General features: G+C 41.8%; 1 protein-coding gene across 3 annotated transcripts in view; it reads right to left on the reverse strand.

The window, feature by feature from the left end:
- Positions 1-25,906, reverse strand: part of LOC134227404 (protein mini spindles) — a 64,813-nt gene extending 38,907 nt beyond the window's left edge. For all 3 annotated transcript variants that reach the window (XM_062708840.1, XM_062708839.1, XM_062708838.1), the window contains exon 1: positions 25,658-25,906. The gene's annotated coding sequence lies outside the window, so the exon portion shown is untranslated. The remainder of the gene's footprint in view (positions 1-25,657) is intronic.
- Positions 25,907-25,988: the final 82 nt, after the last annotated feature.

A 25,988-nucleotide genomic window follows, 5' to 3' on the forward strand; every position in this document is an offset into this window, starting at 1 on the left:
CAACGTGCTTGCACCAAGTGGTGCCTCATCAAATAGCAATGGCTGGCGCAGCCAGTGTAGAGTTCTATTTCTATGAGCACTTTCACAGATATTAACTGCTACCTTTAATTACCAATTTCTCACACAAAGTCACACAAAGTAAAGCTGTAGAGGCGCAAATCGTTTCTTGATATTACGGTTCATGTGAAAAACTCATGATCTTTTTACAGAGTAAGTATTGAAAATCAGATGTAGGGGTCACACAAGATACTCTCCCTGCATTGCGACTAAAAAAACATGATAGTTTGTCCTACTTTCTTTAACAATATTTTCAAGTGCCTGTAATGAGTGCGCAAGTGCCAGTAAAAACTCATGATCACGTGGAATTTTCTTAATTAAAGTATGCATGAGACAAGAACAAATGGTACTAGGGGGCTGTACACATATTACGCATGCCCTTATGGGGGAGGGGAACTGTCGTTTTACCCAAAAATAAAAAATCATTTGTATGTAAGAAATCCTATATGAAGGGGGGGGGGGGTGTATGTTTAAAAATCCAAAAATAACGCTTACGTAATAAGTGTACGACCCCTGGACAATTTTCAGCTGATGTCGCATCATTGTATTGGGGCAAATGAGAAGTAGAAGGAGAAGAGAAAACATATTGTGCGTTGCTTTTTATCAAAATTGATTGGCAAGACCGAAACGACCACTGTCAGTAAAACCAAAATAACTTTGCGGGCGGAGGGTGGCGGAACCTAATTTCTGCAGGATTGGATTTCTGGCAAAAAAATGAAACTACAGTGTAAATTTCATTGATGGGTACCGATGGGTACCTTTTTGAATTTCACAATGAATACAGCAAGAAGATAATACAATAATAATTTTATACATAATAAAGACCGAGTACTTTCTGCGCGATCAAAAATAATTTACGAACGTATACGCGTGGCTTTATTAGTTTTTGGACTACACTTTGTAATGGTGCCAAATATAATAGGTTTGGATGATGTATACGTTGTGGCCAACATAATAAAGCAGTAAGATAAATGTTACAAGATTTAACAGAATTAAAAATCGACAACATGCTCAACTTGTATTGACTGTAAAGGTATGATCCACCCGAATAAAATGACTCAAAACTATGTTTACTTCATCGTCAAGTATTCTACTAACAACCCATGACTCAAGTTTTCAATTTGGATCATTTTGAAAAAATGGTTTTTGACCGTCTTTTTGAAGATTGGTCCTTCTGTGCGACGGTACTGCCGTAATCTAAAAAAGTGACGTTTTAACCGTTTTCCGAAAATTGTGTTAACGAGTAGTAGGGTTAGGCGGGGCAAGATGGATCACGGGGTAAGATGGGTCAGGGCCGTTTTTGAGCATCGTATACATTTTAATGTGGAGATTATGACTTCGTAGGAGGCATAATTTAGCTCTACTCTATTGTCACTCGATTTGATGATAAAATTTCATTTTGGTAGAGTATGGCAAGGTAAAATATGTTTCAGCATTGTTTCTTATGCGAAATACACTTTCTATAAAACGTGTTATCTCGTCGAGCAATCTAAAATTCAAATGTTTTTATGATTATAGTAAAAGTATCATAAGTAATGAAGTCGATGCTGTATTAACTGCGTCGAAATAAATAAATTTTACCAAAAATTAGACATTCTAACATGAACTTGCGAATGGGGCAAGATGGGTCAGCACATACTAAAGGGCATAGTTCGTATTCAAAACATATTTTCCATTGCTGATTTAATTATTTTACGGTTATTTTTTAGCATAATGATGTTAATTTGTTAATTAAAAATGTTTTTTGCCTTTCTCGTATACAAAGTATACGTAAAGGCTATAGGATCACTCCAAAATCGAACTTTTGATAGAAGGCTCGGAGACCCATAGTGTTATATACCAATCGACTCAGCTCGACGGATTTAGGTGATGTCTGTATGTGTATGTGTGTGTGTGTGTGTGTTTGTGTACAAAATGTGAGACACACTTTTTGGTACTTAGCATTATTCGATTTGCTCGCAACAAGTTGCAGTCGACGCGGATTGCGGTCTAGTTGTTTCCTATTGAAAATTGGCCCGATCGGTCATTGCGTTCCAAAGTTATTGAAAAAACATTGTTTTTCTGCCAAGGGTCCCCCCTTGGAAAAAAAATTTCAAAAACGAAAAAAAATTTTTTTTTCAAAGATTGCAGCAATGCATTTAAATGGCCGCAAATACATATGAATTGATGGAAAAAGTAAAATCTATCCCCCTAAAGTGCTTTTTCGACCTCTCTTATGTGTTTTTCTTATCATTTTAATGCGCGAGAAAGGCACCACCAACGCTAGGTGGATTGATCTGGGTTTTTTTTTTTACTTTAAGAAAGCAATACACGGACGGCTCATAAGAAATTGCAGACATTTTTAAATGTAATGCCATTTCTCAATCCAATGCTTTAAAATCCTATTTATTCATTAAAATCATTGAGCTTGAGCTTGAGCTTGATTGACTGCTCGTAGTTGCTACTCCATTATGACCAGATCAGCTGTTCTTGCACAGGGAACCAACAGATGTTTGCTTGGGACTAGCACACATCTTCAATGCACAAGCACTGGTGATCTCATTTGTTAGGTCATACTGGCGCCTGCCACGTCAGAATGCAAGTCACTGTAGGGAAGGGGGAGGAAATGATGATGCAATCTCTCGCCCACTGCAAGCCGAATATACCTCTGCACTTGCCACGAGTTCATGCGGAATTTGTTGGATTTTCTGAGTAAGGTTGGAGAGGCAGAGGTCCGTCTTGGTTAACGAGCTGCCAATGTGATAGATAGGAGAAGGTAACTGATGGAATTTCTAATTGGATGTAGGAAACGAGCTCTATAGTTAATTTCCAATAAGGCAAAGACAAAGGTGCTGTTTGAACGAGATGGCGCCACAACATTTAAAGTAAAATGAATTTCCTTGTATGGACAAATCATCCGTTCTCATTAACTACGCATCGCATCAATATTAAACCTAGGTCAAAAAGCAACAAATAATTTTTAGATTTTTTGTTCCCACGACTTGTTTTACAGTTCTAAACAATAAAAGAAATTTCATTGTACCTCCATACTAAATTCTAGCTGTATACTTTCAATTTCTTCAAGACTGTTCTCCACCTCGTGTGTGTGGAAGGAACATTGAAAGCTTACGATATCGAACAGCAGATGTGTTATCACAACGCAGTTTCACCAATCTGGCAACGCTTATCGATGTACTCATACACACGAGAACAGTAGCACCTAGATATTTACTTGGAAGCTGAATTGTCAGCGAGATGTTATGAAGAGGATGAAGCGCATGTTGTTGAAATACGAACGGTAGAGCGATATTGGTTGCAAGACAAAGTTGAGCACGCGAATCATAAAATTATACTATACTATTCCTTATGCCTAGAGTTAGATTAGCTTACATCTATTAGTTGATAGTGATTATTAAAACTTATGATCTAGTGTCCTTAGTACGGTAGGGAAACAATTGCTAAGTAAAATACGCTGATTTTATAATATTTTTCTCGTTCCATAGTAGCTTAACCTAAAAGCCCTACATTGATGGTTGTACGATTTACATGAACTAAAATATTAGCTAAATAGTTTACCAGTTGGTAAGTGGTCTTTACGACACCTATAATTAAAATAATTAGTACGCAAACTGCCTAAATCTTACGTGAACCTTTAAACTGTAAACCTTAGGTATCCCAAAACGACACTTACCGTCAGTGCAACAAAACTGCTAGACCCTGAGCGTGTAGTAAACGTAAGTAATATCAATATCGTTGAAAGTATAGCCAATAATGTATCCCTACTATCTTTCATCAGGAGATTTATAATCCACCTTGAACTTAATAAAGGATTATAAACACGGAAACTGCTCTCGTCGTATTGTGTGCCAACAGTTTATAAATCTCGTTTATGATGTATCGTACAACTAAAACAAACGAGGAGCGTGGATCCACAGTCGATAAATCATCAAAAGGCGACGCAGGAAGTGGACGTAAAGGTCAGGTTAGTGGTGTTCCAGTGGTATCAATCACAGCGGCACAGAATCTCCCAGGACAGTCGTGTCAGTCCTGCTTAGAAGAAGACAATGATGCTATGGTGCAGTGCGATCTTTGCCATGTGTGGCACTATTATTCATGCGTGGGGGTAACAGAAGATGTTGAAAACACAAGCTGGTGTTGTCCCAAATGCGCTACTGCAACCGGGTTACAGCAAACAATTTCAGCAGACGATGGACAACTTCCAACAACGAGTGGTGTAGATGGTCAGACAAGACAGCACAATCCAAGCGACCGCAAATCTTCGGAGAAGCCAGCCACGAACACATTACGAGTAATCACCAGAAGCGCCGCCCGAAAGGTGAAATCCGATCCGATACTGCCGACAACAGAGAACACCGGAGTACTTCCTGAGGTTGCTGTTAATCCAAGGGATACAAATCATCAGGAGAAGGCATCATCGGCGGCAACAAAATCGAGCACCTCACACAGGTCGCTTGCACTGCAACTCCAGAGGCTAGAAGAGGAGAATGCACTTCAGCGCGATTACATCCAGAAAAAATACAGCATTCTTGAGCAAATGAGTAGTCCTTCAGATTCGTCGTACGCGGGAGGTTCCAGCAGAATAAGAAGTTGGGTGAAGAAAACTAATACCTTACTTGAGGAAGGACAGTTTTGCACAAAGTTCTCGAGTTCCATGAAGATTCCGATGACTGATGCGGAACCTGGTTTGTCAAATCCGTCTACTCATCAACCAGCATCATTCCAGCACAGTATGAGGCCAGTCCCCAGATGGACTCCCAGCAACGCTAGTCATCTGCTCGACGATCACATATCATCTGCAAGTGCAGCACGTGAGGCCGTCACACGGCCTTCACTACCACAGCGTACTCTCGGACAGTCGCCAACTGTATCGGCATCCCATCGACATTCACGACCATACCAACAGCCGAACAATCAACAACTTGCGGCAAGACATGCAATATCAAAAGATTTGCCGTTTTTCTCAGGACATCCGGAAGAGTGGCCGATTTTCTTATCGACCTTCAACAACACCACAATGATGTGTGGATTCACCGATGATGAAAACATTATTAGACTCCAGAAGTGCATGAAAGGGAAAGCATACGAGGCGGTCAAGAGCCTGCTCATGCATCCTTCGAATGTTCAGCGAGTGATGGATACCTTACGTATGCTTTTTGGACAACCGGAGTCGATTGTGCACTCCCTGATCTCCAAAATCAACAGTCTGCCTGCAATGAGGGAGGACAAGATCGAAAGCATTGTGGAATTTGCGGTTAGCGTCCGAAACTTCTGTGCGACAGTCGACGCATGTGGGATGGAGGAATATTTGTACAATATTTCATTGCTTCATCAACTCGTAGCCAAGCTCCACCCTCAATTAAATTGGATTGGGCGCGCTACAGGCTAACTCTTCCGACGGTTAATTTGGCCGCCTTTGGATCTTGGGTTTACACGCTAGCAGAAGCAGCTAGCACGATCGCGACTCCACCGGCTATGTTTGATGCGAAATCATTTCGTAGCGATGCACGTGGCGGCAAGAAGGGAAATGCCTTTTTGAATGCACATTCCGAAACATCAGTTTCAGTGGTGAATCGATCGCAATCGTCAGTGAAGCCCGAAGCGTGTCTTATATGCAAAGGGGAATGTAAGGCAGTTGGACGATGCAAGCGTTTCCAAGAGCTCTCTAGATAATCTCGATGGCCGCAGTACGAGACACTGGACTTTGCCGTAGGTGTCTACGCATCCACAAGGGAATATGCAGAGCAAAGCCAAGCGGGAAAGATGAGTGTTCACTAAAGCACCACGAGTTGCTCCACAATGAAAAGAGAGTCGCAGCATCTGTAACAAATATTATTTCCGAATCGCCTGCATCTCAGTCTGTGCAACCAAGATACAGTACGCCAGAGCGTTAATGAATAAAGCCTCCAATGAATGATTAAATTTGTTATGATTAAATCATTCAACTCTATGATTAAAGATTATGATTAATGAATTAATCATTTTCACAATGATTAATGATTATGATTAACGATTAAATTAATTTTGACAATGATTAACGATTATGATTAATGAATAAAACGTTTGAGTATGATTAACGATTACCGATCGTGATTAAATGCTGACACAAAATGTGTATGATTAATGATTAAAGATCGGTATGATTAATGATTAATAATTATGAATAATCGAATTGAATGGTTTGCATATTGATCAACTATTAAGTAACATTTTATCAAATTGGGTTATTGAAAGGTATGAAAATTAAATGATTGTGATTAAAGATTAATGAATAAAAGCGATGTATGCAATGATTAAAATTGATGATTAATGAATAAACTCAAAACAATTATGATTATAATTAGTGATTAAAGATTGAAAGTAAAATTCTATGAATAACGATTAGTGATTAATAATTACATTATATTTTTTATATGATTAATATGATTAATGAATAATGATTAAATAATCCATTATTCATTAATCATGAATAAATCTATGATTAATCACTAATGCTCTGCAGTACGCGCATGCATGATTGTCACGTGCATGGAACAAGTTCCAGCTCCGTATTGTTCCGCTATCTCCCTGTGACTCTATACGGCAAAAATCAACCCGTTCAAACGTACGCTTTTTTCGATGAAGGGTCGGAGCTTACACTCTTAGATGAGGAGTTGGCAGATGAGTTAGAGCTGGATGGAGACGTTCTACCGTTATGCCTTCGCTGGACCGGAGGCACGGAACGCAACGAAAGGAGTTCCCGAATCGTAAATTTAGAAGTCGCTGGGGTTCAAAATTACAACAAACGTTTTCCGCTCACGTCCGTTAGAACCGTCAAGGAGCTTCTTTTACCACTTCAAACGTTGAATGCCACTGAACTACAGCAACTATATCCACATCTTCGAGGAGTACCGATACAGTCATACCGTGACGCAAGACCTCGTATTTTGATCGGTATGAAGCACGTTTCTATTGGAGTTGTTCTGAAGTGTAAGGAAGGAAACATCGATGATCCAATTGCCGTTAAAACTCGCATCGGCTGGACAGTTTGTGGAAAATTGAACCGTAATGCTGAAAACGCAGCACATTGTATGGTCCACGTTTGCACTGAGACTCAAGATTCTAATGAGCAACTACACCAGGCTATGAAGGCTTACTTTGCGCTTGATAGCCTAGGGGTGGTCAGGCCCCACGGAAACCTTCTTCTATCGTCTGGAGATCAAAGAGCTAAACATCTTCTCGAAACAACGACGAAGCTTCTTGACAACCGCTATGAGGTCGGTCTACTTTGGCGACACGATGGCATCCGCCTACCAAACAATGAAGCGTCAGCTTTTCTCCGACATCAACAACTGCAGAAGCGAATGAAGAGAGACTCTAACTTGGCAGAAGTACTCAACGCGAAAATTGTCGATTATCTTGCCAAAGGATATGCCAGAAAACTGACACCAGAAGAGATTGAACTACCGCATCCGCGCATCTGGTATCTACCCATATTTCCGGTTATGAACCCCAACAAACCAGGGAAGATAAGACTGGTGTGGGATGCTGCTGCTAAAACGTTTGGAGTTTCGCTCAATTCTGCTTTGTTGAAGCGCCCAGATGTTCTATGTTCGTTATTCGTCATCTTGCTACAGTTTCGCCAAGGACGAATTGGCCTTTCCGGCGACATCCGTGAAATGTTCCATCAGATACTCATGCGAGCTGATGACCAGCATTGTCACAGGTTTTTGGGAGGATGACCACGGTGCAATTGCTACGTACGTACTGCAAGTAATGAGCTTCGGCGCCAGCTGCTCTCCAAGCTGCGCGCAGTACATAAAAAACGTAAATGCGGAGCGGTTCAGGATAACACATCCAAGCGCAGTGGAGGCAATTACGCAACGCCACTACGTGGACGATATGCTGGTGAGCGTCGACGAGGAAAGCGAAGCAATCAAGCTAGCGGATGATGTGAAATATATCCATTCACAAGGAGGTTTCGAGATTCGCAACTGGATGAGTAACTCCAAAGAAGTTCGAATAGCGCTACACGAAGGAGATATGGCGGAGAAGGATATGGATATTGCATCTGAAATCGCCATCGAGAAAGTGCTCGGAATGTGGTGGTGTACGACGACGGACGAGTTTATGTTCAAAGTGGGATGGAACCGTTATGACGCACTGCTGCTGACAGGACAACGCCCACCTACCAAACGAGAAATGCTTCGTGTCTTAATGACCATATTCGACCCTCTGGGACTCGTTGCACATTTTCTGATATTCCTCAAGGTTTTGCTTCAAGAAGTGTGGCGAAGTAAAGTTCAGTGGGATGAATGTGTTCCTGACGAGATATATAGGAAGTGGCAGTTATGGACAAAGGTACTACCCAACGTAGAAACTGTTCGCATTCCGCGCTGCTACAGCTCTTCAATAGATCTAAACAGCTGCACCGATATCCAACTCCACACGTTTGTCGATGCAAGCGAGAATGGGTTTGCTGCAGTTGCCTTTCTTCGATTCGAATTTAACGGATCCGTGAAGTGCTCAATCGTAGCCTCCAAAGCTCGAGTGGCTCCATTAAAGTTCCTCTCAATACCGCGGCTGGAACTCCAAGCAGCAGTTCTAGGTGCCAGGCTTGCACAGACTATAGCGTCTTCGCTATCGCTCCGTATAACACAAAGGGTGTTTTGGACAGATTCCCGAGACGTGCTACACTGGATAAATTCAGACCACCGCCGCTATTCGCAATTCGTTGCGTTTCGTATAAGCGAAATTCTTGAAACATCCGAGCAAGAAGAATGGCGATGGGTTCCTACAAGACTAAATGCAGCGGATGATGGAACAAAGTGGAATGGAGTTCCAGATCTTTCACCGGAAAGCAGATGGTTTACTGGGCCAGACTTCCTATGGTGCCCACGAACGAAATGGCCCGAAACCCCTTCATTACGCGCACCGACTGCTACAGAACTTCGGCCGCACTTGTTGGTACACCGCACGATGTCCAGCTCTTCGCTTATTCAAGTAGACAATTTCTCCAGTTGGAAGCATGTACACAACACTGTTGCTTTCGTCTTGCGTTATGTGTCCAATTTACGTAAAAAGGCTAAACAGCAGCAAGTCAATTAAGGACCGCTTTCTATGACGGAGCTTGGGGAGGCAGAAGCGTATCTATTCCGTACAGCACAACGCGAAGGATTTCCAGATGACATAGCTACCTTGGAGCAATCGCGCTCAACTACTTCTGTGAAGTCACTTCCAAAAACGAGTTTGCTGTATAAACTGGACCCATGGTTGGACGAGAGAGGAGTTACGAGGATGCGTAGTAGGATTGGCGCATGCCAATTCATCAGTGACGATACTAAACACCCAATAATACTACCCCGGAAGCATCCCGTCACCACACTAATTATTAGATACTACCATCACAAATATCACCATTGTAACCATGAAACCGTGGTCAACGAACTTAGACGGAGATTTCACATTTCACGCATCCGCGTCGAATTGGCTTCGGTCCGGCGAAATTGTCAAAATGCAAGAATGAGACAGCAGTTCCTCGACCGCCGATCATGGCGGACCTTCCAGCGGTTCGACTTGGGGCATTCGCTCGACCCTTCACGTACATCGGAGTGGATTATTTTGGTCCCATGGAAGTGGTCGTCGGCAGAAGGACGGAAAAACGATGGGGAATGCTGATTACCTGTTTGACCGTCCGCGCTATTCATATTGAGCTGGTCTGCTCACTTAACACCAGTTCGTGTATTATGGGCTTGCGAAACTTCATCTCACGCAGAGGTACTCCACGAAAAATCTACAGTGATCGCGGTACAAATTTTATCGGCGCTTCCCGCGAACTGAAAGAAGCCATGGCAACTGTCAACCAAACAACATTAATGAGTGAGTTTATGTGCCCCGAAACGGAATGGATTTTCAACCCACCCGCAGCACCACACATGGGCGGGTGTTGGGAAAGATTGATACGAACGGTAAAGACCAATCTCATGGCGATTCGTCCAGCATCAAAACTTACGGATGAGGTGCTACGTAATACGCTTATCGAGGTGGAAAACGTCGTCAATTCGCGGCCCCTGACACACGTCCCAATCGATGATGATTCAGCCCCCGCGCTCACCCCGAACCATTTCCTGCTCGGGTCATCGAATGGATCAAAGCCACTGACCACATTTGATGACAGCGGTTCCACAATGAAGCGAAACTACCTCACCTCTCAGGTCCTAGCCAATCAATTCTGGAAGCGCTGGGTGAGCGACTACCTCCCAGAAATAGCTAGGCGAACAAAATGGTTCGAACACAATGAGCCGATATCGATCGGCGACATAGTTATCATCGTCGATTCTAAATTACCAAGAAACAGTTGGCCGAAGGGAAGAATTATCCAGGTCAACATAGGAAGGAATGGGTGTATTCGGTCCGCCGCCGTTCAGACAGCTAACGGTGTATACGAACGACCAGTCACGAAGCTAGCAGTCCTTGATGTTCACCGCGATAGAGAGTAAGTCGACCGGAAGTCGACGTACCGCCGGGGAGTGTTATCACAACGCAGTTTCACCAATCTGGCAACGCTTATCGATGTACTCATACACACGAGAACAGTAGCACCTAGATATTTACTTGGAAGCTGAATTGTCAGCGAGATGTTATGAAGAGGATGAAGCGCATGTTGTTGAAATACGAACGGTAGAGCGATATTGGTTGCAAGACAAAGTTGAGCACGCGAATCATAAAATTATACTATACTATTCCTTATGCCTAGAGTTAGATTAGCTTACATCTATTAGTTGATAGTGATTATTAAAACTTATGATCTAGTGTCCTTAGTACGGTAGGGAAACAATTGCTAAGTAAAATACGCTGATTTTATAATATTTTTCTCGTTCCATAGTAGCTTAACCTAAAAGCCCTACATTGATGGTTGTACGATTTACATGAACTAAAATATTAGCTAAATAGTTTACCAGTTGGTAAGTGGTCTTTACGACACCTATAATTAAAATAATTAGTACGCAAACTGCCTAAATCTTACGTGAACCTTTAAACTGTAAACCTTAGGTATCCCAAAACGACACTTACCGTCAGTGCAACAAAACTGCTAGACCCTGAGCGTGTAGTAAACGTAAGTAATATCAATATCGTTGAAAGTATAGCCAATAATGTATCCCTACTATCTTTCATCAGGAGATTTATAATCCACCTTGAACTTAATAAAGGATTATAAACACGGAAACTGCTCTCGTCGTATTGTGTGCCAACAAGATGTCACTAGTGTATATGCAATATTACATTGATACAAACACACAGCAACACCACCTGTCGCCTGGTTATTGGAAATATTGCAATTATACCATCAGGTGTAGTGGCTGTTGTTAAAATATTTAGGAAGGGCCTCAAGCGGAATATTTGCTAGAATGCAACTGACGATCTCCTATTCTAGCAGAATACTGTTAGAATACTCAAGTTGAAGGTATAGGAATAGTAATGGAAACAGTATGGAAGTCCATTTCCAGTTCTAGCGATTGCTAGAACATTAGAAATAAAGAGAAAGATAAAAAGTAGGAGAATCATTGGCAATAAACAGATCTATCTGTGTGTGATTTAATATTGTGAATAAAAACAATAATTATTGCAGTTTTTGAAGGTGACTCATCTTGCCCCGCTGTAATGCCCCGGAATTTATTGATTGACAGAAAAATAGACTTCTACTTTAATGACTCAAAATCAAATAAAAAGTAGATTTTTTGTTATGTTATACCCTTAGCTTACAGATTATAAGCTATTTTTATAGATCCACGTTGAAAAGCTAAATGAAAATGTTTCTATTTTGAGGCATTGAGGCTTCGCCTTAGGTGACCCATCTTGCCCCATCCTACTCTACTCATCGTGCTCTTTAACAGAAAAATAGCAAACTAGTATGTTGTAATTTGGCGCATACATCACTTTTTCAGATTACGGCAGGGTATAGGTATTGATCGTCAGAAGCCGATGTTTCTTCAATTTCCACCTGCGTGAACGCATCGGTTAAATCTATCTGACTGAACACGGTACAATTCGCAAGACTTGCAAATATATTTTGAGGAAGGGGCAACGGATACTGATTAGGTTGCAGCGTTTCGTTGAGACCAGTCGAATAATCGACACAAATACGGATAGATCCATTCGCTTTGGGAACCACAACGATTGGTGCCGCCCACTCCGAGAAATCAACCGGTTTTATGATTCCGTCTTGCTCCAAACAATCCAGCTCGTCGGTCACTATCCAATACATTGAGTATGCTACTTCTTGACTTTCGCTTTCGTGCAGAGGCCTCGCCCGTTGTGGTCTAAGCGAATTCTCTCCCGTGGCCAGATTTTGAGCCCTTTTTCTACGAGGTTGTTTGTCGACTTTTCTATGTTCAATCGATTGGCAAGTGTCGCGAAACACACGGACGTATGTGTATGCTCCTGCTGAAAGTGAGTTTCCTGGGTGAGATGTAGGTATTACGGTCAGAAGAGTAATTGACCCTGCAATTGTCTCGTTTCCTTTTTTTTTAACGAAGGTAATGGAAATCTGCAAACAGACACCTGGGGAGGCGAACCCAGGTAGTGTGGGGATGGGATCACCACTCCCGACCCACTAAAACCAACTTCCTCTCCAGTCATTCCCCCGGCCCGCAATTAAGCAATACTTCGGGGGGATGACTATTGGGCATTGCGCCCCCTCCATGACGTACACAAGTGCACGTATGCGCCTCAACTCTTCGACACTCCCCATGCAACACATTTGCACAAGACATACTGGCACCACATGTGCCCCAACACTCACCTGCCTATGCCGCTTGAATGACTGCAAGGGACTAACAGGTACCCTGCAGGGGGTACCCCATGCCGCCATCTCACGACATAGACAGTCCTCACTCAATGTGGTGTTCACCCCGTCCTGCAACAGGGTGGCACCACTTGTCTACCAAGCCGGAGGCGACCCTAGGTTGGTGGCTCCTATGCCGCTCCTACCTCAGCTACGAGGCAGACCCTTTCATGTCTCCTATTTCTGAGGTGCCGCAGAAGCATCAACCCCCCGACACTCCTGCCAGTCATAGCGAGACTTTCGTGTCCCTTACTTCTGAGGTGCCGCAGAGGAATCTGCCCCTACACTCCTGCCAGGCCTAGTAAGACTTCACTCATTCCGTCCCTGACAGCCGGATCACACTACTGCCTAAGCAGCCACTCTGACCATACGTACCATGCGAGTCTAACTTGTGTGCTCGCTCATACATTCAGTCCCAATCGCTTGCACCACTTGTGCACCACTCTCTTTGACATTCAGTCACTCACTCAGTGGGGTTTATAATACCCCCATCTCCCATTTTTATCCACTCTGTGCACCTCCTGTGCATCGTTTGGGCGTGGAACACCCGGCACGTCAGGCGTGCCTAACACTCACCTACCCAGGCTTTGATACTGCCAATAGGTCACCGTTAGGTACTTTGCAGGCAGCACCCACCTATTGACATTTCGAAGCCCAGATAGTCCTCAGCCAGTGTGGTGGTGGACTTTCGTGTCCCCTACTTCTGAGGTGCCGCAAAGGTATCTGCCCCCCGACACTCCTGCCAGGCCTCACCAGACTTCAGTCATTCTAACACTACCGACCATGCGTACCATGCGAGACTTACTTGTGTGCTCACCCATACACTCGGTCCCGCACTCTGTGGGGGTATTACGCCCAACTCCCATTCGCTTGCACCACATGTGCACCACTTGGGGGTGTGTGGGTACCTAGAGTTTCCATCCCGGAACATCCCGGGACAAAAAATCCCGGGATTTAGGGAAATTCGGAATTTCCCGATTCCCGGGATATTATTTTTGAAATCCTGAAAATCCCAAGATACCCGGGACAAAAAATATTGTTTCATTTCCGGTTCGCAAACAGTGTGTTTTTCTTCTTACAAAAATTATTTGTTTAGAACGCGAACCCCAACTTAGGTGATAATCTCATATTTTTATATCCCATCAGACATGATTTTTTTTTTCCAAACTCATTTATTTGGTAGGCTCAGGCTTGTATACAGAGCCAAGGTTCTTTGTGATGCACAATCGATATCATGTTATTATTAAATTGGTAAGAAAGGAACAGACATGAAAATATCGGAGAATAATAGAACACCTTCACAAAACATATTAGATTCCCCTATACCACCCAATGGAGGTCTACTGAGTGATACTTTTTCCAGCAGCTACAGCTCTCTATTAATTAAACCACAAGCATCTACAGTACAAGATCAGCTACATTTATTTGGCGCCTGCTTCCTACCCATCTCCCGTCTACAGCGAGATTGTGTTCACTTGCTGATATTCGCCTTGCTAATCTCCTCGCGCCGCCCAACATTGAGTTGGCCTCGCGCCGCCCAGTCTGTCTTCCTGAGCTTCTTGCCTCCAAAACTATTCTTGATCCAATTCATATCCTTCCAATCGACATTCGAACAACAAACTTTCCAACACATGCACAAGTAGAAGTGGTCCGACCCCGATGCTCTGCCTAATTTTTTTGGTGTATCGCATCGATCAAAATCAACTCTGGCCAACAGGCTGCAATCAATTTGTCCAATTCTCGGCTTCTGTCAAAATCGTATACCAACTTAATTCGCGTAATCTATTAACCCCATTATCGTTAAATTATCGAGTTAACTTACGTTAAATTATCGAACTCCGATAATAATTGAATTGATTCATCTTTATCGCAGCAAGCGATTACGTTGAACACAATTAACTTTTGAAATCTGTATTTTCTGGTCTTTCTAAAATATGAACATTACCCCTGAACATTGAATAAAATCGTTTTTAAATCAAAAAATATTTCTAGGAAACATCGAAAAATCCCGGGATCCCGGGATTTCCCGGGATATACGTACAAGTTCATCCCGAATCCCGGGACAACGAAAATGGCCGGGAAATGGAAACTCTAGGTACCACCCACTGCCACCCGCTTGCCACCGAAGCAGCCCTCACTCTGTGGAACCTCCACAGACTCCGTTAACGACCTGGCTAATTGTTTCACCCCCCAGGCCATTCATCCCCTCGGCACGGGTCGCCTGACACCTTGGGATTCGGGGTTTGGGGCTTGTATGCTTTAAGCGGCACACGGTCGCTTGATAAGGTTTGTTTGCGGATATGTGGTTTTTGGGAGGGAATTAACAGCGCCCCCTGTTAACCCCACCACCTCCTAGGCAGAACCCCCTGACTCACAGACAGCTGGGGAGAGGTCGTCAAGCCCTTGGACATGGTCCCTGCTGCCCCCTAGCTCTGGTAGCTAGCGGTAACAAACTCGACTCGTGGAAGACTTATTGCAGATTATCCGGACTTTGTGATATCCCCTTTATCGCAACGGACCGGTAGCCTCGAGCGTCCCGTCCTCTGCTTTTCACCCATAAGGGCCGATGCCCAAATATCGTTTTTTTTTTTTTTTTTTTTCAAAAAACGTCAGCAAGACTAGAACGATTGTTTACACACACTTGCTTTATTATTTATTTTTTTCTCGAAATATAATCCTAAAAACCGTGAATTCTGGGTAAACGCACCACGGTCGGTTCGTGTAACGTCGCGAGTTCGGAAAGTGGTACCAATGGACCACATACCATAATGATCCGCAAAAATTACGACAAAAGCAAGGTTCGCATAACCTCAACTCAACCAGCGATCAATGATATGATCGAGAGAAATCTGCAAGCTGCAAATGCTCAGCAAAGACGCCGTAGCAACTCAATGGGCGATTGCACCGTGCAGCACCCGGATCCGACAAATAGCAGACATCAACTCGCATCCCAACCGATGGCCGGTTGTAGTAGTGTCAATAATACACTGGTAGCAGTTCCCAATGTGCCAACTGTAAACACATACGACTCACTGATGGATGTTGGCAATGTTCCCACCAGTTCGCACGAAACGGGTGCAACACCACAACCCACTGCACGGATTCACTGCCCACCAATATTTGTGCAAAATTCGAACGTGATTGACATCAACAAGCTTATGTCCTCATTAGGAGTAGGTAAAAAAAACTACTCGCAGAAGATCATCAGGGATGGAATCCGACTGCAAATTAACGAGAAGGCAAAGTTCGACACAGTTGTTGCTGCTCTCAAATCAAACGATGTGAAGTTTTTTACACACAGCACTAGCGATGAGATTCCGATAAGAATAGTTCTAGCTGGCCTACCGACATTCGACTTGAAGGATGTACAAGAAGAACTACAGTGCAAAAACATTTTCCCGGTGGAGGTGAAAATGCTGCACTCATCGAAGAAAGGTGATTCCGCTTTGTATCTTCTCAATTTTCGCAAGGGCGCGATAAAACTACAGGAGCTACAAAAACAGAAGGCCCTTTTCGTCATTGTTAGCTGGCGTTATTTTTCTAAGAAGATTGGAGAAATCGTCCAGTGCTTCCGATGCCAACAGTTTGGCCACGGCATGCGGAACTGCAATATGCAAGCCAGGTGTGTGAAGTGCGGCGAGTTACATCTCACGAAGGATTGCAGCATACCGTCACGCTCAACTCCCGACGATCAATCTTCCCGATCGAAGATACGATGCGCAAACTGTAGTCAGAACCATACATCCAGTTTCAAAGGCTGTCCTGCAAGAAAAAAACATATCGACGAGACTGCAACTAAAAAGGTACAGATTACACGGCGCAGTCAAATGGCTAGCACCACAGGACGCACTTTTCGATCTACATTCGTATCCCCGAATATAACGTTCGCCGAAGCCACTAAGAAAAACGACTGCTTTGTTGGCGCTGCCGCTGCTGCGACAGGAGGTGACGTTAGAACCAACGACTCGGAACTTTTCTCGCTCTCCGAGTTCCTGAATTTAGCTAACGAGCTCTTTTCACGTCTCGCCACATGCAAATCGAAAGCATCACAATTCCTCGCTCTGTCTGAGCTGATGATAAAGTATGTTTACAATGGATAATACCACCAGCCTAAACATACTTAATTGGAACAGTCGTTCCATTCGCAACAAAGAAGATGATTTTTTCAATGTATTGGATAACCGTAATATTGATGTAGCTATTGTTACGGAAACATGGTTACGCCCACACATGTCAATATATCATCCAAACTACACATGCGTCCGTTTAGACCGTTCCACTACGATAGCAACTCGAGGCGGTGGCGTTGCAATTTTCGTGCGTAAAGGTATAAAATTTTCCCAAGCTGACGGACTAAACACCAGTGCTATCGAGGCTATACAGATCACTGTCTACACCGCATCCACTCCAGTTCACCTGATTGCCGCTTATTTTCCCGGATCGGCGAGCTCAACTATTCTCAACAAGTTTCATCGAGATTTGCGGTGCCTTACTCGTCTCACGGAACCATTCTTTGTTATTGGCGACCTTAATTCCAGACATAGTTATTGGAAGTGTAATCGAATGAACAAGGCGGGTAGAATACTATTTCGCGAATACGAGTCTTCAATTTTTTTCATACACTTTCCGGATAGCTATACACGCATGTCTTCCAACAAAAAAACTACTTCCACCTTAGATTTAGTCCTATCCAACAATCTTATTGGAATGTCGGTTCCAGAAACGATTCACGATCTCTCTTCGGATCATTTTCCAGTTCTGTTCACTATCAACGCCGATACACCATTCAAGGATGAGGTGAAGAGACTCAAAAACTATAAACGTGCCAACTGGTCACTATTCAACAGCTCTGTTTCAAGAAGACTCGACCTCACATCACCCTTAACCCTCTCTTTCCCACGACTTTTTTCAAAGATTTCAATAGGAAGGAATCATCTATGGAAAAAATGCTTGAACAAAAGTTATTTGGCATAGCTAAAATTAGTGGAAAACGAAAAAAAAAGTTTTTGATTGTAAATCAATAGTTACTTGATTGTTTTCAATAGTTTCACTATTTTTACTCAAAATTGATTATATTTGCAGTCTAAAAAAACCATAAAGTTGTGCCAAATACTGCTTTTTTATGTTGAAATAATTCGATGAATGTTGGAAGATGCAAAATTTGATGGAGCTCTACAGCTACCATGGGAAGGAAAGGGTTAATCAACAGTCTGAATTCAACGGAGAAAGTCGATGCTGCTCTCGAGTACCTTGAATCTGCACTAAATACCGCCGAGAACGATGCAGTTCCTGTCGAAATCGTTACTCCCCGCAAATATCAGCTCCCAGATCAAACGAAACTTATTATTCGATTAAGGAATTTGCGACGAAGACAGTTTTGTCGTTCAAAAGATCCATTACTGAAAGGAATCGTAGACAATCTTAATATCCGGATTCGAAACGATTGTGCGGCACACAAATTCAAAAACTTTGGAACTACCATCCACAATTTAACAAACGGCAGTTCTAAATTCTGGAAAATTAGCAAAAATCTTCGAAATAAAATCAAATACCAACCCCCTCTTCGTAACGATAATCGACTGGTTGTTACCGACACAGAAAAGGCAAATGCTCTGGCGGAAAGTTTTGCACGAGCACACAACAATCAACTGGTTAGTGATCCCGAAACAACTCTTGAGGTACGGCGCTCGATGGAAGACCTCGTGAACAATAATACCATCAACATCGACCCTGCTACATACACAAAACCCAGCGAAGTCAAGAAAATCATACATCGATTGAAAGGAAGGAAAGCACCAGGACAGGATGGGATTCGGAACGTCATGCTGAAAAGGCTACCTCGTAAAGGACTGGTCTACCTAACGAAACTTTTCAATGCGTGCATCAAACTAATGTATTTCCCCGACAAATGGAAACACGGAAAAGTTATAGCTATCCCCAAATCCAACAAAGACGTCACTCTCCCTACAAACTACCGCCCGATTAGTCTTTTGAGCAGTTTGAGTAAAATTCTTGAGCGATTGATCCTCAACCGCTTGGAACGTCATCTAGAAGTCAACCCTGTGATCCCCAATGAACAATTCGGATTCAAGACTGGCCACTCAACGAATCATCAGCTTGCCCGTATTACAAAACTTGTGAAACAAGGGTTCAACACACAAAAATCTACTGGCATGATTTTATTGGACGTGGAAAAGGCGTATGATTTTGTATGGCAAGAAGCGATAATTTTCAAACTACACAAAGCTAACTGCCCTCTGTACATAGTGCAGCTAGTGAAATCATTTCTTCTTGATAGAACTTTCGCCGTGTATGTCAATGGCTGCAAGTCGGAGTCCCTCAAAATACCTTGCGGCGTCCCTCAGGGTTCTGTGCTGAGCCCCACACTCTACAATATATTCACCAGTGACGTGCTAATGGTAGACGGAGTCACCTATGCCTTTTTCGCCGACGATACTGCTTACCTTTCAACCGACGAAGATCCCCAAACCATCACCTGTAAACTTCAGCATGCTCAGGATAAACTCCAAGAATTTCAGCAGAAGTGGCGCATCAAAATCAATGCTTCTAAAACCCAAGCTATTTTCTTCAGTCGAAAGCGCTCACCGAGATACTTTCCATCAGATGAAATCGCCATCAATGGGAACAACGTCCCTTGGAATGAAGAAGTAAATTACCTTGGACTTACTCTGGACAGAAAACTACTTTTTGACAAGCACATCAATCGAACAATTGATAAAATCAACGGTTTATCACGCTCGCTTTACTCGCTGATCCACCGAAGAGCGTCCCTCCAGTTATCCAACAAGCTCCTTCTCTACAAATGTGTGTTCAGACCTGTTCTCACTTATGGTTGCCCGGTGTGGCAACAATGTGCCCTATCGCATCTTAGACGACTACAAGTTAAACAAAATAAGCTTTTGAAGATGATGTTAAATCTAAATCCCTGGTTTCCTACTGAAGACCTCCACCAAATAGCGGAAGTGGAAACAATAAATTGTTTTGTAGAGAAAGTTTCAGCAAGATTTAGAATATCGTGTGAATCGTCTGCTAATCCATTAATACTGGACATTTTCCCATAAGCATATCTGTGATAAAATTAGTATAAGCATCTAAGTTGAATTCAGGGTTTTTTTAAATATTTTTCTCCCTTGTGAACTATCTCGCCAATGAACTATCAATTTTCTAAATAAGCCACAGCATTAATCGCAGCTGTAAGTGTAACAAATCTCTGCATAAGAATAATTGTGAATTTATATAATGTCGAATCAACAGCCAATAAACAAATTAAAAAATTAAAAAAATATCGTTTTTTTTTTAACGCTGCGTGCATGTAGCGATGAAAAAAGGTGCGGAGCCGCTGCGTGATTGCCAAAGAACCTAAGTATATTTATTGGCATGATAGAAGTTTGGGATTACAAGTAAAATTACGTTGGTTTAAGTTTAGAAACATAAAATAGACAGAGAAGCGGCCATTTGATGCCTAAAAATAAAAATGATCAAACTCAATTAAAATAAACTATTTTTCAATCGTTTATTTACAAGGCTCCACTCCACGGAGCCGCGAGTCTTTTGCAATGTTATTACAATGTTATGTTGAAATCAAACATTTGTTTGATTTTCGACAAACATTCTGGAACTCGAATTGCCCCCCGAAGACGCAAGCAGGTCTCTTCATTAGTTCTCATCGGTTAAAAGTCGACATCTGCCACACCTTCATAATTTTCCGAATCAGTGAGGTAACCGGCTGACGGTACCCGCTTTGCCTCAGATCTTCTCTTTCTTCCACTTCAATTGCTTCATCTTCCACTTTTCTTCTGTTTTCAAAATCTTCTCTTCTGATCGGGTCCAAGTGTTCCTTAGCTGCGTTATCCATTGGTTCCACAAAGTTATCTTCCTCCAATTCTCGCGTGATTTTTGAAAACGTCGTAAGTCCAAAAGAGAGGCTCTCTTTGTTTACTTTCTCTTTCGATTATTACAAAGCCATACTAACATTTACATTAGATTTTCCAGTACCGATCTGAAGAAAATAGCTTTGTCTAGTGTGCTGAGGTGAAAATATTGCAACAAATTTTAAACTAGCCTAGATATTAGCAAAAGAGAGCGTAATGAAAGAGTCTCTCATTTGGACTTACGACGTTTTCAAAAATCACGCGAGAATTGTTCAATGATCTTATTCACGCATTCTAACTATTGATCAACTAGAACTACTCAAGAAACAACTTTCCAATGGGAAAACTGTCAACACGCACGCAAACGTATCCATTGTACTTTCCCCATTAATATTATGAGTACTGATAACGTGATAACTAAAATATCGTGCCACTAAAAGATTGTGATTAAAATGAAGGTAGGCATTTTAATTACTTATCAAAATATAAAGCATCTTAACACTATTTTTTTTTTAGATTTTCAGGTATTTTTACATTTAAAAAATCGGCAGAATTACAAAATATTATTGTTGGATGTTTTTTCGCGAAAGAATTTCTAAAACGAAGTACACCGAATAAAATTATTTCAATTTGATCCTCCCATCGACCGCCATCTTTGCTTGTGCTTAGCTGCTTAGCACGAAGACGAAGAACATGACATGAGTAAACAGTATTCTGAGTATTCTTTTATATTTTTATAGTTTTCCAAATGCAGTGAAATTTATTTTTTCATGTCCAATTCTAAAAATATTTAATGAAAACAAGGATCATAAGATCGACAGTAGCTCTCGAGTAAATTTGTGATTTTTTTTGGGTTTTTCTGAACAACAGCTTAGAAACTATCACGAATTTCAATCAGGGGCCGTACATTAATTACGTAACCATTGTTTATGGGTTTTCCAACCCCCCTCCCCCCATGTAAGATTTTTCCCAAACAAATATTTTTTTATTTATATGGAACGTAAGAAAATGGCAAACCCCCCTTCCCCCCTAAATCCTTACGTAATAAGTGTACGACCAACACATTACAATCAAAGTGTTCTTCTCTGTGAGCTTCTAGGCGCATCTTACTTCTTCTTCTTATTGGAAAAACATCCCCATTGGGACATAGCCGCCTCGCAACTTAGTATTCATTAAGCACTTCCACATTGGTTAGCCGCGAGGCTTCTAAGCCAAGTTGTCCTTTTTTACCTACATTCGTATATCATAAGGGTAACACGATGATACGCATCTTTACGTAACTGGAATGCAACTACAGTCTGAATTTCTAGTAAAAATGAGTTTAATTTTGTGCGGTCGGATAGTAAATCAATTAGTTCGGGATTAAACGTGATTCCCATGGGACGCGGTTGAGAAGTGAAGCAATTTGTTCGTAATTGAACGTGTTACGTATCGGACGCAGATGCGGGTGTTTGTTTTATTTTGTCCGGTCAGATAGTAAATCGGACGCATAACTTCCGCGGGATCCGAGAACTTATTTCTCTGCTGATTATGCGATTGATCGTACATATTTCGATTAGCAAACAAAATAATCGCCAAACGTCCAAAGACCAAGGCCAAAAACAAATATGTAGAATATGTAAACACATCGATACCCCTAAACAAAGTCTAGTTTTTTTGAAAACTAAAGCGCAATACAACCAAATGATGCATCCACCGGATACAGTGATGTCTTCGCTATTGGATGATGTAGTTTTGAAACAAAAATACTTCCTCCATCCAGCTGGAGACTACTTTTTCTCCTCGGTGGGTGGTACGAGCAAGTGGCTGTCTTTCTCGTCAATGACTGGATGAGGGTAATTTGAACCTTAATCACCACACCTTAATCAACGAAAAAAAATTTAAAACGACTTATCCGCTTTTGTAAACAAATATGCGAACGTCGATTTGTCGAATCTGAGAGCACTCCCACGCAAAAAAACACCATCAATCAATAGTTCTCGGGTACTTACTCAGCAGGACGTATGTGATTTTTTAAACAAAGACTCAAACGTCGATTTGTCCAATCTGATGGCACTCCCACGCAAACCATCACCACGGACAGGTATGGGAAGCCTTCGGCTACCTGTTGGTGGTGTTGGTTTGCGTGGGATTGTCATCAGACTGGACAAATCGGCGTTTGAATCTTTGTTTACAAAATCACATACGTCCTTTTGAATAAGTACCCGAGAGTTGAAGACTTCGGCTACATGTTGATGGTGTTGGATTGCATGGGACTGCTCTCAGATTCGACAAATCGACGTTTGAATATTTGTTTACAATAGCAGATAAGTCGTTTTGAAAGTTTGGTATTGAATTCTAAGCTCGGGCACTTTATTTTTTTCTATTTGTTCGTATCACTAGAACTTTAAATAAACATGTATACTAACATTAAAAAATGTATCCTCAAACCAAACAAAAATTCATCTCGGCCTAAGAACTTCTAGCCTAGTGCTGCGGCAAGGAGTCTTTTTCAATATGAAAATAATCCTTCATCGTTAATGGGAGTGTTTGGAAGGAATTTACATGAGTGAATATATCCTCTCAACAAAAAAAAAATATTAAAAATAATATAATACCATCTGGCCTCATGTTGTCGTAGAACGTGCATATTTTTGTTTACTACCGTCCCGAGAGCGAATGAGAGTGAGATGTTGAGAGATTGAGTGAAATTTTGCTTAGGCCGTGAACCGGTTTGAAGTGTGCCGGAAATGCAATCGCTATGACTGAAATGAGTGCTGCACCTCGTTAATTTAAATCAAATATAAGCCTTTTTCATTCTTTATTACCGAGACTTTCAGCCCGAGGCTGGCTCGGCTCGAAATAAAAGCGTTTTCAAACGAGGTTTAGCAAGAATAGCTTTTTTTAAGGAGAAGTGAAACCCATTGCAGTATTGCACGGCCCACAAAATTCAGGAAAAATTGCATCCTATCATAAATATCAATTGAATGATGCAGTCGTATGCATGTTAGGCCGGAAATGGGGTAAGAAACCCTATGTTGTTGAATCCAACTTACCCGAAGGTGTAGCTTGAAAAACTATTGAAAACAAATATTTTCCTTGATAAAATTGACTCCCTCGTATTTTACTGGAGCAGCTGTACCAAAAGTGATGGATCTTATAAGAAATCACTGGATAGTACCACTTCTTCTTCTTCTTCAATGGCTCTACATTTAAACTAGAACATGGCCTGCTTTTCAACTTAGTATTCTATTACCATTTCCTCGATTATTAATCTAAAGCTTTTCTATGCCCGTCATTGCATGAGTATGTATCTTGTGTGGCAAGAACAATGGATACACTATGTCCAGGGAGTCGAGAATGTTTCCAACCCGAAACCATCCTGGACCTGACCGAGAATCTCCGGATTGGCAATCCTACGTCTTTGCTCGCAAGGCTACTGGATAGCGTCACTATGGGAATCAAAATGAATTTTTAAACACCACTAAAGGAACAGTGTACCCATCGTTGTGCAAGCAATTTTAGGTAGTTGTTTATGTTAAAATAACAAAATCTCATTTTTGTAAGCAACTTTATTAGTATATTGGCTAAGATACTAAAACTGAGAATTTCGTATTTTTTAAAAATCGATTAAAAAAATTCTTCTGTGGATCTACTAATACCTCCACTATTGTTACTCCAACCCATGTCTAAGTTGATCATTTTTTCATGAAAATCTGCATCCGCTGATATTATTCTGAACTCAAGTGTTGTGCATACCACAATGGATCATCGGAACTTCCAGCAAAAGTGCAAGTGAGAAATAAAAATACTTCTCAGTTATTACTATACTATTAGATATTATTAGAATGCCCATTAAAACTTTTTTCGTTCTAACTTGCCATCAAACCTAAACTAAAATATCTATCATCTACCACGACAGAGCCTATTATGACGAATAAGACAAAATCATCATCAGGAAAAAAACAACACCGACATGAAAAATCGATATTTCGAATAAACATTCATCATTATAGAGTTGAAGCACCAGGAAACAAGGTTATGAGTGTCTGGGGCTCTTTTCCATTGCTATTGTTTCCTTGTGCATTTTTCTTCGTTCACTTTCGCACTATTTACCGTAATTTCACTTTTTTGTTATCGTTTCATTCGTACAATCATGTCTTAAGACCCAGCGTACTGTGACCTACGTAGTGCACATATAAGATGGTCTCTAATGGGAGTATCTGCTAACACTTTCGAATTCGTTCCTTAATTTTGTTTTCCCACAAATTGAACTGAATAGCAAAATTGGAATTAACGAATCTAAGAGGTAAACAGATAAAGACATGCGATTGGGAGATGCTCCTAATTCCTCCGTGGTATAATTCAAATTGTATCTTGAAATCGCCGCCCTACGCTTTACCATGAAGAGTTTTGATGAATCTCACAATTGCAAGTCTTCTTTTTACCTCTCGAATTCGTGAATAGAAGCAACGAAAAGAAAATGAAGCACTCTATGATTAAGAAGAGAAAAGCGACGTGCCCCTTGATCACGAAACGCACTCTTGCACTATTGCACTCTGTGCAGCGGATTCGGTAGATACGAAAATTAGAAAGTTTGACCAAAAATAAACCGACTGCATACTAAATTTAACGCATCTTGCTCTGGATTTTCGCACCGTGCCGCGTAAGAAAATGTTCGTAACAGTGGCAGCAGTCCATGCAAAACCCAACACTAAACTTCTATTGTGCTGCGGCTTTCAATCAATCAAATCGTTGCTCATCGACTACATTCCAGCAGCATCAGCCCCAGCAGCCATCATCGTCTTCGCCGATCCAAGTAGACATTTTTACAACAGCCCGTAGCCCCATCCGGGTGGACGACTGTTAGGAAAAATGCAATTTTCCACCGTTTAACGTTCATACTTACAATTTTCAACGGCCACCGAACAAACACCACACATTAAGTGACAAATTGTGCACAAATTCAACACTTAACTCGCGCTTTCAACACACAATATCAACGGTGACAATTTTCCACTTTCACACTTCGCGTCCATGAAACAATAACACAAGACAATTTTTTCCGCACCTTTTGCTGCGCTCGCTCGGATCTTTCTTTTCCTTCTGGTCTGGCGGCCGAATCGAAGACGAAAACGACCCACACACGCATGCAAGCACGATGAGCGGCGAACTGTCAAAAGTCAACGGTTGATGTTGATGCATCGAAAGCGAAAGCTTCGAAAAATGCTTCGATTTGA

The sequence above is a fragment of the Armigeres subalbatus genome, chromosome 3, assembly GCF_024139115.2.
Source record: "Armigeres subalbatus isolate Guangzhou_Male chromosome 3, GZ_Asu_2, whole genome shotgun sequence".
Lineage (NCBI taxonomy): Eukaryota > Metazoa > Arthropoda > Insecta > Diptera > Culicidae > Armigeres > Armigeres subalbatus.